Source organism: Macrobrachium nipponense, chromosome 18 (assembly GCF_015104395.2).
Source record: "Macrobrachium nipponense isolate FS-2020 chromosome 18, ASM1510439v2, whole genome shotgun sequence".
NCBI classification, from domain to species: Eukaryota; Metazoa; Arthropoda; class Malacostraca; order Decapoda; family Palaemonidae; genus Macrobrachium; species Macrobrachium nipponense.
This window is the reverse complement of record NC_087211.1, coordinates 6,950,253-6,962,752: the sequence shown is the minus strand read 5'-3', so window position 1 is coordinate 6,962,752 and position 12,500 is coordinate 6,950,253. Positions and strand designations below refer to the sequence as shown.

Sequence of the window (12,500 nt, the reverse complement as noted above, 5' to 3'; positions counted from 1 at the left end):
CTTTATTCTGAGGAAAAGCATGAAAAATCAGATGGGGAAAATCATTTTTCGTCCTATTGCAAACCACACACGGGTGATGATGGCTACGTCCACTCATGATTGAAATTGAATGCCCCGCTTTGTGAAAAAGTAAACAAACAGACGATGTAGGCAGGTGCAATGCTACCGCCATCTTCATTTCATGCCAGGTACTAAATTGTATGCGGCCGATGCGGCCGTGGCTTGAGCTTCCCATCTTTCGTGTATTGTCTTTGACTGCCAACGAAGTTCCCAGCAGAAATTTCGTAATGACCAAACAGGTAACCGGAAGTTGGACTGTGAGGGTGGTAACACCTCACCATTGGCGCAGGGCAGGTGATTCGGTCACCCGTCTCCTTCGGGATGAAGTGAACGTGTGATTGTCGATGGATGAAATTCCTTTGTGAATTTTATTCCACTTATATGATGCTGTTCATATCACTGGTGATTCTGGATAGCAGAGATATTTATTTTCTATATATAAATATCGCATTTCGTGTCATATTGGCAGAGTTGGTGTCAAGTGTTCAAATGGTGAAATTTGAAATTTCAAGTCGTGTAAACGACTGGATTTCTAAAGCTTTGTTGCTGTGTGGTCATGACTAAATAGGTACTTGTGACGTATAAAGGTGAATGTAGCTTTTATGTACAAATTTCCTTTGGCATGGATTAGGTAAGGAAATGAGGCCAATTTAATGTTCTTTATGAGGACGTTTATCCAAAGCAGCTGGAGACAAGTTGTTCTTAACTTCTTCCATCCTATGATCCCCGAGACACTAAAGGATGTCACTGCAATCCCTATAATTCAATTTGAAATTGGGAACCTGTGAGAAGGTCAGATAAAGACAAGTAAAGTACACTCTCCTGGACGCTTTTTGACCCCTGAGAAACCCCAATCGACAACCCAACCCCTCCTTCCCACCCCCCATCAAGTTAGTGTAGGAGTAGCGACCGCAATTGATTGCTTCGAGAAAACTAGCGAAACCCTCTGGTTCGGTAACTGCCTGTTAATGTGCAATATGGCCGCATTGTCTAGTATTACCAGACCCTTTGGGATGAATGAAAAATTAAACAAAAGACTGTGAAGATCATAAGCAACACTCATAAATATAAAAAAATATAAAAATGCAGTCAATATTCCAGTGGGCGGCTGGGCGGGAACTAGGCAGGGGTTGTCCTCTTCAGTTTTCCTGTAAGCGTTGCGGTATCGTGAATGGCTCTAACTTTGTTGCATATTTAATCGAGTTATCGCGGTAATTTTATCCATCTCTGTAATTTTCTAGTTATCTCGGGAAGTTTCTCTAGTTATCTCGGTCATTTTCTTTATCTTTGTCATTTTTCAAGAATCTCGGGAATTTTCTAGAGTTGTTTCAGTTATTTTCTTCACTTATCTCTGTAATTTTCTAGAATTTCGGCAATTGTCACGAGTTACATCGGTAAATTTCTGTAATTATTGCTGTAAAAAGCAATCCGATAAGTAGTCCTCCGTCTGGGCTGATGTGACTGAATAGACTGACTCTTGTGCCTGTGCCAAGTTCCTTTGGTAGTAACTGTCGTGACCAGGAAAGAACAAATTCACCTGAGGCACTTTCAAATGATGATGGCATTCTAGCTTTTATATGTCGTTTTTGATAGTGAGCATAGAGTTATATGTTGCGATAAAACATTTAGCATATAATTGTGATATTTTACTATGGATGGTTAAAGGGGAAGGCCCATTGATTGCGCTGACGGTATATAAGGAAAATTATGTTGTAGGTCAACTTAAAGTCAAACTGTTTCCAGGTGGGTTTTGGGGGTTAGGGTAGAAGGCTAGTGGAGGACATGGAATAGAAACCGAGGTCCATATTAGTTTTCATGTTTAACTCGAGACTTTTAATGGAGGACAGGATTTAGTTTACGTAGCCGGAGGCTTAAATGAGAGTTTCGGTAATAGGTGATATTCAGATAAATTGTTTTCTTGAAGTTGTTACCCGGAAGTGGTGTGGTATCAGCTGTGTAGTCCTAGTGACTATAGTAGATTCACATCAACCGTGCATTTGATTTCTAGGCCCGTCCCTTACGACGCTCCTGATTGGCTGTTGATAAGCCACAGAGTTGGAAACAGTCAGTCTCTCTCGAGAGTTCACATGAGTAGGAACTATGTTCCACTTCTCCTGAGGGATACATCTTTCAGGAGAGGTGGAACATACATCCTACCTATGTGAATTCTCAAGAGAGACTGAGAGTTTCCACTACAGCCCTGTGATTGACTTATCATCAGCCAATCAGGAGCATCGTAAGGGACTGACCTAGACATAAAATGCACAGTTGAAGTGAATCTACTATAGTAGCAACACCTCAACCTAGCGGTCTTCTGTATTTCTTACTTACCATATTATACTTATTTTCCCCCTATGAAGCATTCTACCTCCCATCTATTATTAATGTGTCTTAGAACTGAGTTGTAAGTGTTGAAGTGTTACTACAGTTTCACCGAAGTAAAAAGATCCCAAAGTCGATAGAAAAACAACCGAAGTGTGGCTTTTCATAAGACACAAGATTATTTTATAATTAACTGATTTGCTTCATAGTTGAGAATGCCTTTTCATAAGCACGGTACCTCATTAGTGTGTTTTCTATATTTAGCGATAAGTATTGGAATCACTGATCTCCTGCGTGACTTCTTTTGAATTACACATAAAGCGGCGTTGGTTTTTATCGCACCAAGATAAGTACCATCATAGAGGCCACGATTTGGTAAAACTTGCCTGCATGATTTGAGTTTTGACAGTGAAACTCTTTCGTAAAGGTGTTACGAGCCATGAAGCTTCAGTAGATGGAATGCGTCATTGATATCCAGAGGAATGGGTTTTTTAATAGATATATATCTTGAATCATCTGAGGGACCTAACTTGTGTGTGGTATAACGTTCTTACATTGCTCAGTCAGTCTTTGTCTGGGGGATTTAGACAAAAAATTGAGGGTAAATACCTTTGTTAAAACTATACTGACTGCACAGCTGAGAAAATGCCTTAAGAAAACGTCAAATCTGTGACGCAAGTATTGTTTTAGCTTTGCACTGTACTGTACCGGATCTTGACACAATGGATATTAAAAGTCTGTCGAAAAGATTTTTATTTTTATTTTGGGGGGTTGGGAGTAGGGTGGGAGCCAGGAAGAAAATAAGACACAGTGTACTGTCCTGTTAGAATCTGTCCGTGTGCGCAGATTCTGAATTCTTAGACATTCATAAATTGGTAACAATAATCAGTCTGTTGTGCTGGACATTAGCCTAAAAGATTTCACGCATTGTTTCACCGGACATTCAGTGTTCAAGCAACCATTTGCCTTCATAAAACATCACAAGCAAGAAGGTGAACGTAAGCCTAGGCTTGTCTTAGTGGGAACCTTACCAGACCATCTTTGGACAAACTGTTTTCTTTGATATTTGAAAGGGTCCAACATACTTCAGGCGTCATAGAAAACTGTATTTCATATAGGAAAGCTCAGGGGAAGTCTTCAAGGCCTTTCCCATCTCGGCAATCGGCTGTCACCTTAGAAAACGACCCTTTGGGTCGTCTTCAGTGCTGGCAACCGATTGGCTCTGCCTCCTGTTGAGGACACTCACTCCTTCGGGGTATTGCGATTCTGGATCCCAAAGTAAAAAAAATTAATTACCCCACCATAAATATAATTTTTGAATTTAAATAAAAAAAAGCGTCCGTTTAATTTCCTTTAGCGTTTACAAGAACTGCTGCGTCACGTAAATATACTCGACCACCAATAGCTACACATTGCACTTCCCTACGATGCCATCATATGATTTCACCGACTTTATTTTTTTCAAGGACTTATTTGCAATGACGTGGCAGACTTTTGCGTTTTCTTTAAAGCTTAAGAATTTAGTATTACCTTAATTACCATATATACTTCAGCCATATTTCTTTGTGGGTTTATTTCTTAAATACCTCTGGAAACCCATATTCATTGCTCTAAACACAGTTTAACTTACCCTTATAATTTGACATAGTTGGTACTAGTCATATGCGAGACTCTACGTCACCTTGAGTATTAAACCTGGCATGACTCTCAAGTCCTTTTTACTAATAAATAAAACAAAAGATATTTTATTTTCTAAAAAAAAAATTAAGTATAACACATTCAAAATTTTATACCCAAACCAGTTTTCAGTTACATAACCGCAAGTTTAATAAAAATAATTTGAATGGAGGTACTACAACATAAAGAACGAAAGGGGTTGCAGCTAGAGAACTTCAAGTAATGACTACAGGGCACCACATGAGGCAGGCCAGTACCCAGAATGTGGGGGGGGGGGGGAGGTCCCTTTTCCCAAAACTGGACCTTTTCTTCTATGTATATATAGGTACATACAAAATGAAATATTTGAATTGTTTACTTATATTAAGAAGAAAAATTGGGTATGCGGTCTCTGCCCTAATACCCGATTAGATGTTATTCAAAGTACTGACTTTGGTTAAGAGAATTTTACTTATAATGTTGAAAGTTTGCACCTAAGTTCAAAAATACTTCTTCAGCTTTGGACTGCCATTTATTTTGGGGGGGTGGGGTCGTTTGAAACCCCCTCGGTACAGCCCTGTGACTGAGGTGCACTGATGGCACTACCCTTCTACAGAGCATTCAAGCAATGGACCTTAGGGTTACTGACCGATTTGTTCTTGATGAAATATATTGAATTTTGCTTAACATTTGATATAGATTGGTTGTTGGAAGTTGGACAATTACCTTAAAGCTTATTTGATTTTGTGTTGACCTGCATTCTCTGCTTCAGGGATTGGGTCAAGTGGATTATTCATAAAAAAATTCGTGAGTTAACCAAGTCTGAGCAATTTGATGATAGAATAATGTTCCTCCAGCGTGGCTTTCCTTTGGCGATACAAAACACCAAAATACAATAATTTATTCAGACTGCTTACAAGTACTAAGTTTACAAGTACTAATTGTTTTGTGATTAAAAACAATGTAGCTTGTAATTCACAAACCTGTTACTTTACCCTAAGCTGAGTTGCTGCAGTGCCAATCAGGGGAAAGGATCCTGAGAAAACAATGATGTGCCCTGGATAGTGAGAAAGAGAAATTCAAAACTCCAAAGCCAAAGGAGTCAGGAGCTGGACTGCAATTCTTCCAAAACAAGCGGATAACTTCTGAAAGGTGTGACAGACGGAAACCTCAGCAGATTGCGGACACAGAAACTTGCTGTTGTAGCTGCTGGGTTAAAGTAATTAAAGCATCTCCACTGGTAATGCTACTCAAATAGCCAGTGAATTGCACAAGTCGAAAATGAAAAGAAGACTGTTTTTACTTGACTGATTTGAACTAAGCAGCAATAACATCTAAAACTGGCCAAAATTCAAGATCTTTAACCATATTTCAGAAGAGACAAAACCTGAAGTAAATCTTGCCAAAAATGATGTACGTATAAACGAATCAGTCTATTAAAAGGGTTGAAGGGAGGCAGGAACTTGAAAAGTGTCTGAGAAGGCAAAATAAGAAGTTAATCATGAGGTAACCTGTCAACTGTAAAGTCTTGGATCATAAAGCCTACCATCCACCTATGGTAAGAGTTCTAGCTGTAAATCTCCGAAGCCACTGCTAACCTAATACAACAAAGCAAAAATTGATGTAAAATGCTTATTGTGACGATGATCTACAACATCTGAGGAAATTGCACACAGGCCAGCTACTGGTGTTCTTTTTCCTTCCAGTGGATCATAATGTCTAAAATGTCACATGAAAGAGGCCAGGTTAATGTAATGGACTTGTAACAGGCAAGAGTCAATACTAAACAAAGACAACATTTTCATAGAAAGAAATTGATAAAATTTGCTACTGCTTCTTAAAGAGATAAACTTAAAACCTGAGGAGAAATACTTGTTTGCACCTTGACCTATTCTTGACAGTTAATAGCAGCCTTCAAAAAACAATGATCATTGACACATCACCAACCCAAAATATACAGTATAAAACTATGTAGAAAACACCACAAAATTGAGGTTTGTCATAGTTGAAAAAAATTAAACATTTATAAGTAAAAAATCAACTACACTTCTTCTTAACAGAGTAATCATTAGTCAACGCTACTATTTTTAATTACAATCAAGTAATGAAAAATAAAACTATACCATTAATTGTGTTCCTTGGAACTAACAAGAAAAGGTATAACAGACAAAATTATGCAAATGAAAATACTAAAATAAAAATGTACTATTAAAAATAAAATTACTCAAAAATCAAGCTCAGAAATGATTCCATCAATAAAAGATAGAATCAGGCACTGTAACAATTCAAATGTCCAGCATCTTAACAACCACAAAGTCACCTAGCTAGAACCACACAGGGTTTGCCTGAGGATACATTTGCAAATTATTACATCCCGACATATATTATTAAAACTTGAGGTACAATAGTAAAAACTGAGGAAGATTATTACATGAGGTAAATTGCGCCAACTAATGAGACAAAACTGCTGACTCTCCTAGGGCTGACTTGAATGGCTTGTTTTTAACTGCAAAATTTATATTCCGTCTAATGGACTGCTGTTCTTTCAGTAATGTATAAATGATGATTAAAAATGCAGAGTACACAAGGACACAAGGGATATAACTCTCGAATTTTCAACTCATTATAATTTAACATTTTCATATAACATAATAATAAACTGACTTCAGTTTCATCAGCAGGGAACTAGAGGCCAATAGACGATGCTTACCCTAGAACTGGCAAAGGTTATGCAATCTTTGAGAATGATAAAAAATTGTACTAAATATGATAACTATAAAAAAGAAAATTTTAAATCAAACAAGGCCAAGTTGAAAAGTAAAAGGCAGATAGCAATGTATTTGAGGCCGAAGGGACACTGAAGAGAACCTTTAGTACTAGCTACACTACGTCATGGAAGTTGTAATGTAATTGGTGGCCTCCTAAGGGGGTGTACAAAAAAAAATGCTTGCTGCCAACCAAGGAAGAAAAAAGCATCATAGGAACTCATGACCTGAGCAACTTCGTGCATTCTCTGATAAAAACTTAGTTTCAGAGGAACACAGACTTTAAATCTTTAAGAAGAGGCAGAAGAGGATAGCAAAGCCTGAGGAGAAGAGAAGGGATAACAAGATGCAGGTGGCTCATAAGATGATGCTATGGCGGATATATGGAATCTGAGAAATAACGTGTTTGGAATAACATGTTAGTAAAGCAAACATAAATATTGCGGTGGTGGTAGTATGGAAAATGGGTTGGTGTCATTGAATTTTTTGTTTTTTATCATATTCATCTATGTCTGTTAGTGAGTATGTATAATTGTTTGATTAATCTTTCTTTTTTACTTGGTTGCTTGAGTGTGGTAGGGTAGAGTGAGGAACTCCACTGCACTTGAAACTGTGGAGCAAAAAATCAAAGAAGCACAAGCGTAAGAACATAGATTTTCCTTTGGAGGACAAGGGATTAGAACTTTGTGAAAGGGACAATGAAATGACATTGAAAGAATTACTACATAGAAAACGACAATTAGAAGAGCTGTTGCAAATAGAGGAAGGGATTAAGGAGAGAAGTGATAAGAAACATAGGGAATGAATGCAAAGCTGCCAGATTGCAGAAAAGAAAATACTTGATCAGGCTGCCCTTCTCCCCTGTTCCTCCATATGCACCGCTGAATCCTAGAAGGTGCTGATCTTCACACACAGCAAAGAGTGTTCGACAGCAGTTGGAAAGGAACAAAACTAGTGTTGATCAACGTAGTAGGAAGAAGGATATCTACGAAATGATGACTCCCAATCTGAGGAAGTCTCAAAGACCACAGTTGGGGAAAAAACTGAGGTACATATTGGCATTGATGAATTAGGTCAAGGTTCTTTTTAGAGGTCTTTGTAAATTAAAGTTGATGAGTTAGATTAGTGTTCTTGAATTAGGTTACGGTTCTTTTTGGTAGCCGTTGTATAATAAGGTTGATGAATTAGGTTAAGGTACCTTTTGGTGTTCGTGGTAGATTTAGGTTGATGTATTTCAGGAAGGTTCTTTTTGATGGTTGTTGCTGTATTAAGAGTGATAAATTAGGTTCAGTTACAGTTCTGTAGGTTAAGTTTAATAAAGTAGGTTAAAGAAAGTCAGATTTTTATTTAGTAACCTCCACATTTGTTCCCATCATCCTCCACCAACTGGGTAAAAGAAAAAGCCCTTACAACACGATGTGAAAGGGAAAAAGTATAAGACAGAGACAAGGTACTACAGCAAAGGCAATGGTTCAAGAGTTTTCTGGGAAGACAAAAAATAAAAACTGGAGAATGCTTACAAATATTTGTTGGGGGAGCAATACAGAATGCAACATCTGAAGAGGTTCAGAGAATCCTGCACATTAATAAAGCAGCAAGAGATAAGTCATTAAGGAATCAACCAGAAAGCATGGAAACAAATGCCTATTCAAAACTGGATAACACTTCGTACATTTAAAACAAGTTTGAAAGGCCATTAACCACCAGGATAGAATATCTAATGGAAAAGATGTAGTATAGGAATAACATCAGTAAATACATACACAGTACATTATGGTAACCATTTCAGTCACAAGAAGGAAAGAGTGCAAGGTAGATATGTAGTACTATGCACATGCAAATTATTCCAAAGTTCTCATTTATGGGAGAGACAGTACTGGTGATCTTACAATTGACTTGGAGTACATCTCAGCAGGAGGTCATATCCAAGTCCTAGAAATAGGATTAAAAATTCTCTACAGTAATTTGAGGTCCCCAAAGACTAGGGCATTAAACCAGCCTACGTAAGCAAGCTTAAGCTAAAAGGTTACTAGCAATTAGTAGTTTAGTGTAAGAAACCTGAATTCAGATAAACTTGGATTAAATAACTTAAGTTAACATTAACTAACATATGAGGTCACAATACTACAAGAGCTGGGGATAATGTCATTCAATGCTGAAATGGAAATTGACAGTAAAATTGTTGTAAAGGATGAAAATCTCGCAGTTGTACTGTGAATTGTTATGAGAGGGTGGAAAGATAGATGGAAGAAAGAGTAGCTACTATATGAACAGAGGTACAATAAAAGGAATGAAAGGGGTTGTAGCTAGGCATCAAAGGGACACTGTAAAGAACCTAAGTAATGCCTACAGTACACCACATGAAGTTCACTGCAGGTACTACCCCCAAAGGGCCTGTCTGAATGCCAAGGGCATAAGACTAATTTCTCATTTCATTAGTACTCAAATTCCCTTCAATGGGCTTTTTCTCCAGGTAATCTTCACCACAAACATATATCTAGACGACAAATAACCTTACCAGATAACTTCCAAAAAGGTGAATGACAGACATCACATGCTTGTTTCACTTCTTTGCAAGACCTTAAATTCATCTTCCAGATGGTGTTGGTCACTCAAATATATCACCCATCTCTACAGAATTCTATCTTGAACATCGGCATGTTCTACCTCATCCTCTGCTTCTTACACCCTCCACGGCCATTATACGGAGGTATCCTGACGAAAAGAAAAAAATGCCCGCTTTATCAACATCAGAAATTGAATATAGTAAACAGATGCCCATACCAGACCTGGGCAACAATGAATCTAGACACTAATATGCCAGGAATTTCAGGTACAAGTTTTTTACCATGTTGAAATTTCTGTATAAATAAACATACAGGAAACTTTTGTATACACCAAAAACTTTCATTATATAAAGGCATGTCATTACAAAATTCTATCAGGTGCTTATATCAAATAAATATCAGAAATAATGCAAAAAATATGTAAAGCAAATTAACAAATATAAGCAATTGCCTTCTGATATTAAAATACACGTATTAGAAAATAATTTATTAGCAAATACTTTATTAGAAAATTAGAGACCTCGACTCCACCCAGTATCAGTTAACTAAATATTATCACTTGCCAATGCCCATCTGTCACACACAGTGTAAAGGCAAGTCCACACTGCAATAAAACATTGTCTGTAAAAAGTTTCTGACATGAGTTTTACTGGAATGTGGGTAACAAACCCTTTCCTAACAAAGGTATCATATCACCCAAAAGGCAGTGATATTATATCACTCCAAAGGCAGACGTTAAAACTTCAGTACGATAAAAGTACCTTAATTTTTAACAATACAATTTTTATGATGAAATGTTAATTGACTACATATGAACTTCTGAGGATATTTATAAACACATCGACAGTCAGGCAAAGAATATAAAGTACTTTAAATCTTAAAAAAACAGAGAATTGTATTCATTATTGGGTTTTCCACCACACAAAGCTGAAAATGCCTCCTCTGTCACCCCACGGACTTAACCAAGTACGTAAAATGGGCAAATAGTTTTTTTATACTACTAATCTGAGGTAAATATACATATGGCATACACACCTCATGGCTTTGAGCATAGTAAACAACCCAGCAGTAGTTTTAAGCACATGAATGTCATCTCTGAGCCGGTACAGTTAGCATACATAAAAATTGCTGTAAAATCCAACACATGATTTTTCTAACCCTTTTTTTTTTTATTTTTTTTGGTAAAAACTGAAGAGTCAGGTACCACACACCTCTGGCTCTTTGACGTAAACCTACCATGGTATGTAGAAAATTAGCACAGTGTTAAATGCCAGCCCCTTGAGGATGAAAGTAAAAACTTACGCAAAAGATGGCATAGAAAAGCAGAGGACATACAAAAAAAAAAAAAAAAAAAAAAAAAAAAAAAACAGTAAATATACCAGTACGTGGCTGTCCAGAATATGGTCGTGGTACCTGATGGCAAGTATGAAGTTTTACATTTGTGTGTGTGTGTGTGTGTGTGTGTGTGTGTGTGTGTGTGTGTGTGTGTGTGCGTGCGTGGGTTAAGTTGACAGCACATGCAAACAAAAATTTAACAGAAATTTGGTTTACTTGAGTTTAATTATTTCAGACCATTCAGAGGTTCTAGGCTAATTATTTCCCCATCTAAACTCTGCGATGTCAATGTTTCCTTCGACCTTAGGCTACTCACTGCTTCCCTACATGGGCTATTGGGCTAAGCTATTATGACGACTATTCATGATGACGCTGCTGAACAATTTTAACAAAATTAATAAATAAGGCAATAAAATAAAATAATGAAATTGATCGCCTTTACAAAGGTACAGGGTATGATTCCAAACCTGGGGTCGGGGGAGGTGGGGGATGTTTGCACTCTACTTTATGACAGGCCTTGGCTATATTGCCTAGGATGGGTAAAGATTGAAATTCTGGGCAGGGTGATGCCCACTAGTAATACCCACCTCCCAGGGGCAATGTGTCCTTCGGGTATAAGACCTTGGGTAGGCCAACTTAGGGTATGCCATGCCCAATAGATAATTTCCAATAGCTATACACAATGTTAGCTTTGAAATAATGCAAATACCCTTTCAGGAAAGGCGAATGTCTCCCATACCCATGCCCTGGGGCTCAAAATAGTACTATATCTCCTGAATCCTCGACACCTGCAAGGACTCCCCTGAGGCTCCTCCTCCTCCACAAGTCTTTCGTTTCTCAACGACTCCTGCCTTTCATTACCGTAATTATCCCTTATTAATACCCACCTGGAATTAAATTAGAGTCCGGTTACGGTCTCTCGTCTTCTCGGACAAACAGAACGAAGATAAACGAGAGGATTAAATATCGAATAACCGCCATGTATTCACCGGCTTCTCCTTTTCCTTCCCCGGTCATTTGTAAACAAAGTTGGAACTTGGAGGACCAACAAGTTGCCACTAGAGAAGTTTCCTTTTTATTTTATCAAAAACTCGCGCGTATATTTATTTGAGCACGCATGTGAGAGTTCAATCAGTTGAATACACCTAATACATTTAACTTTGTGTGCTTTGATACGTTTGCGTACGGTAAATTTTAAACACAAGGGCGACCTAATGTTTTATAAAATGACTGCTGGCAACTTCCGTTGTTACACGACAATCGGTTCTCTGAGTCGAAAATAAACGCCATTAAAATTATTCGTCATTCAATGCATCTTTGTTTACGATAAATAAAAGCGTAGATAAATGAATAAATAAACATCTGGGATAACTGAAAGCAATATATATCGTCTCCCAGCATAACCAAGACCATTGAGAGAGAGAGAGAGAGAGAGAGAGAGAGAGAGAGAGAGAGAGAGAGAGACTACTAAAAAACAATATATTTAAAGTAACTTTTGATGATGAACTGCTTCACTAACGCCTAAAGTATTATCCACAAGGAATACTGTAAGTGAGACCAAAACTACAGGCGGCCATTCAGAATGCCACGGAGAGAAGAATGTGAATAACGAGAAGTGCCGAGATATCTCGGTCTAAACGACCCTCTACTGAAGGGACCTTAAAATCGAAAGATCTCGTTTTTTCCATGTCCTCCGTAGCATTTACCTGTATATACATCACATAGCATCGCCTTTTAAATATTTTGGCGATAAAGTTATTCATGTATACTTTATTTATTGTATATATATGTAATA

At 37.6% G+C, this 12,500-nt stretch overlaps 1 long non-coding RNA gene across 1 annotated transcript; it reads right to left on the bottom strand.

Moving 5' to 3' along the window:
• Positions 1–3,153: 3,153 nt before the first annotated feature.
• On the bottom strand, positions 3,154–11,828 carry LOC135196713 (uncharacterized). Its single transcript, XR_010310427.1, has 3 exons — positions 11,593–11,828; positions 9,322–9,518; positions 3,154–3,648 (listed from the first exon to the last, which is right to left on the bottom strand). It is a non-coding gene; the product is annotated as an uncharacterized LOC135196713 (long non-coding RNA).
• Between the last annotated feature and the right edge of the window lie 672 nt (positions 11,829–12,500).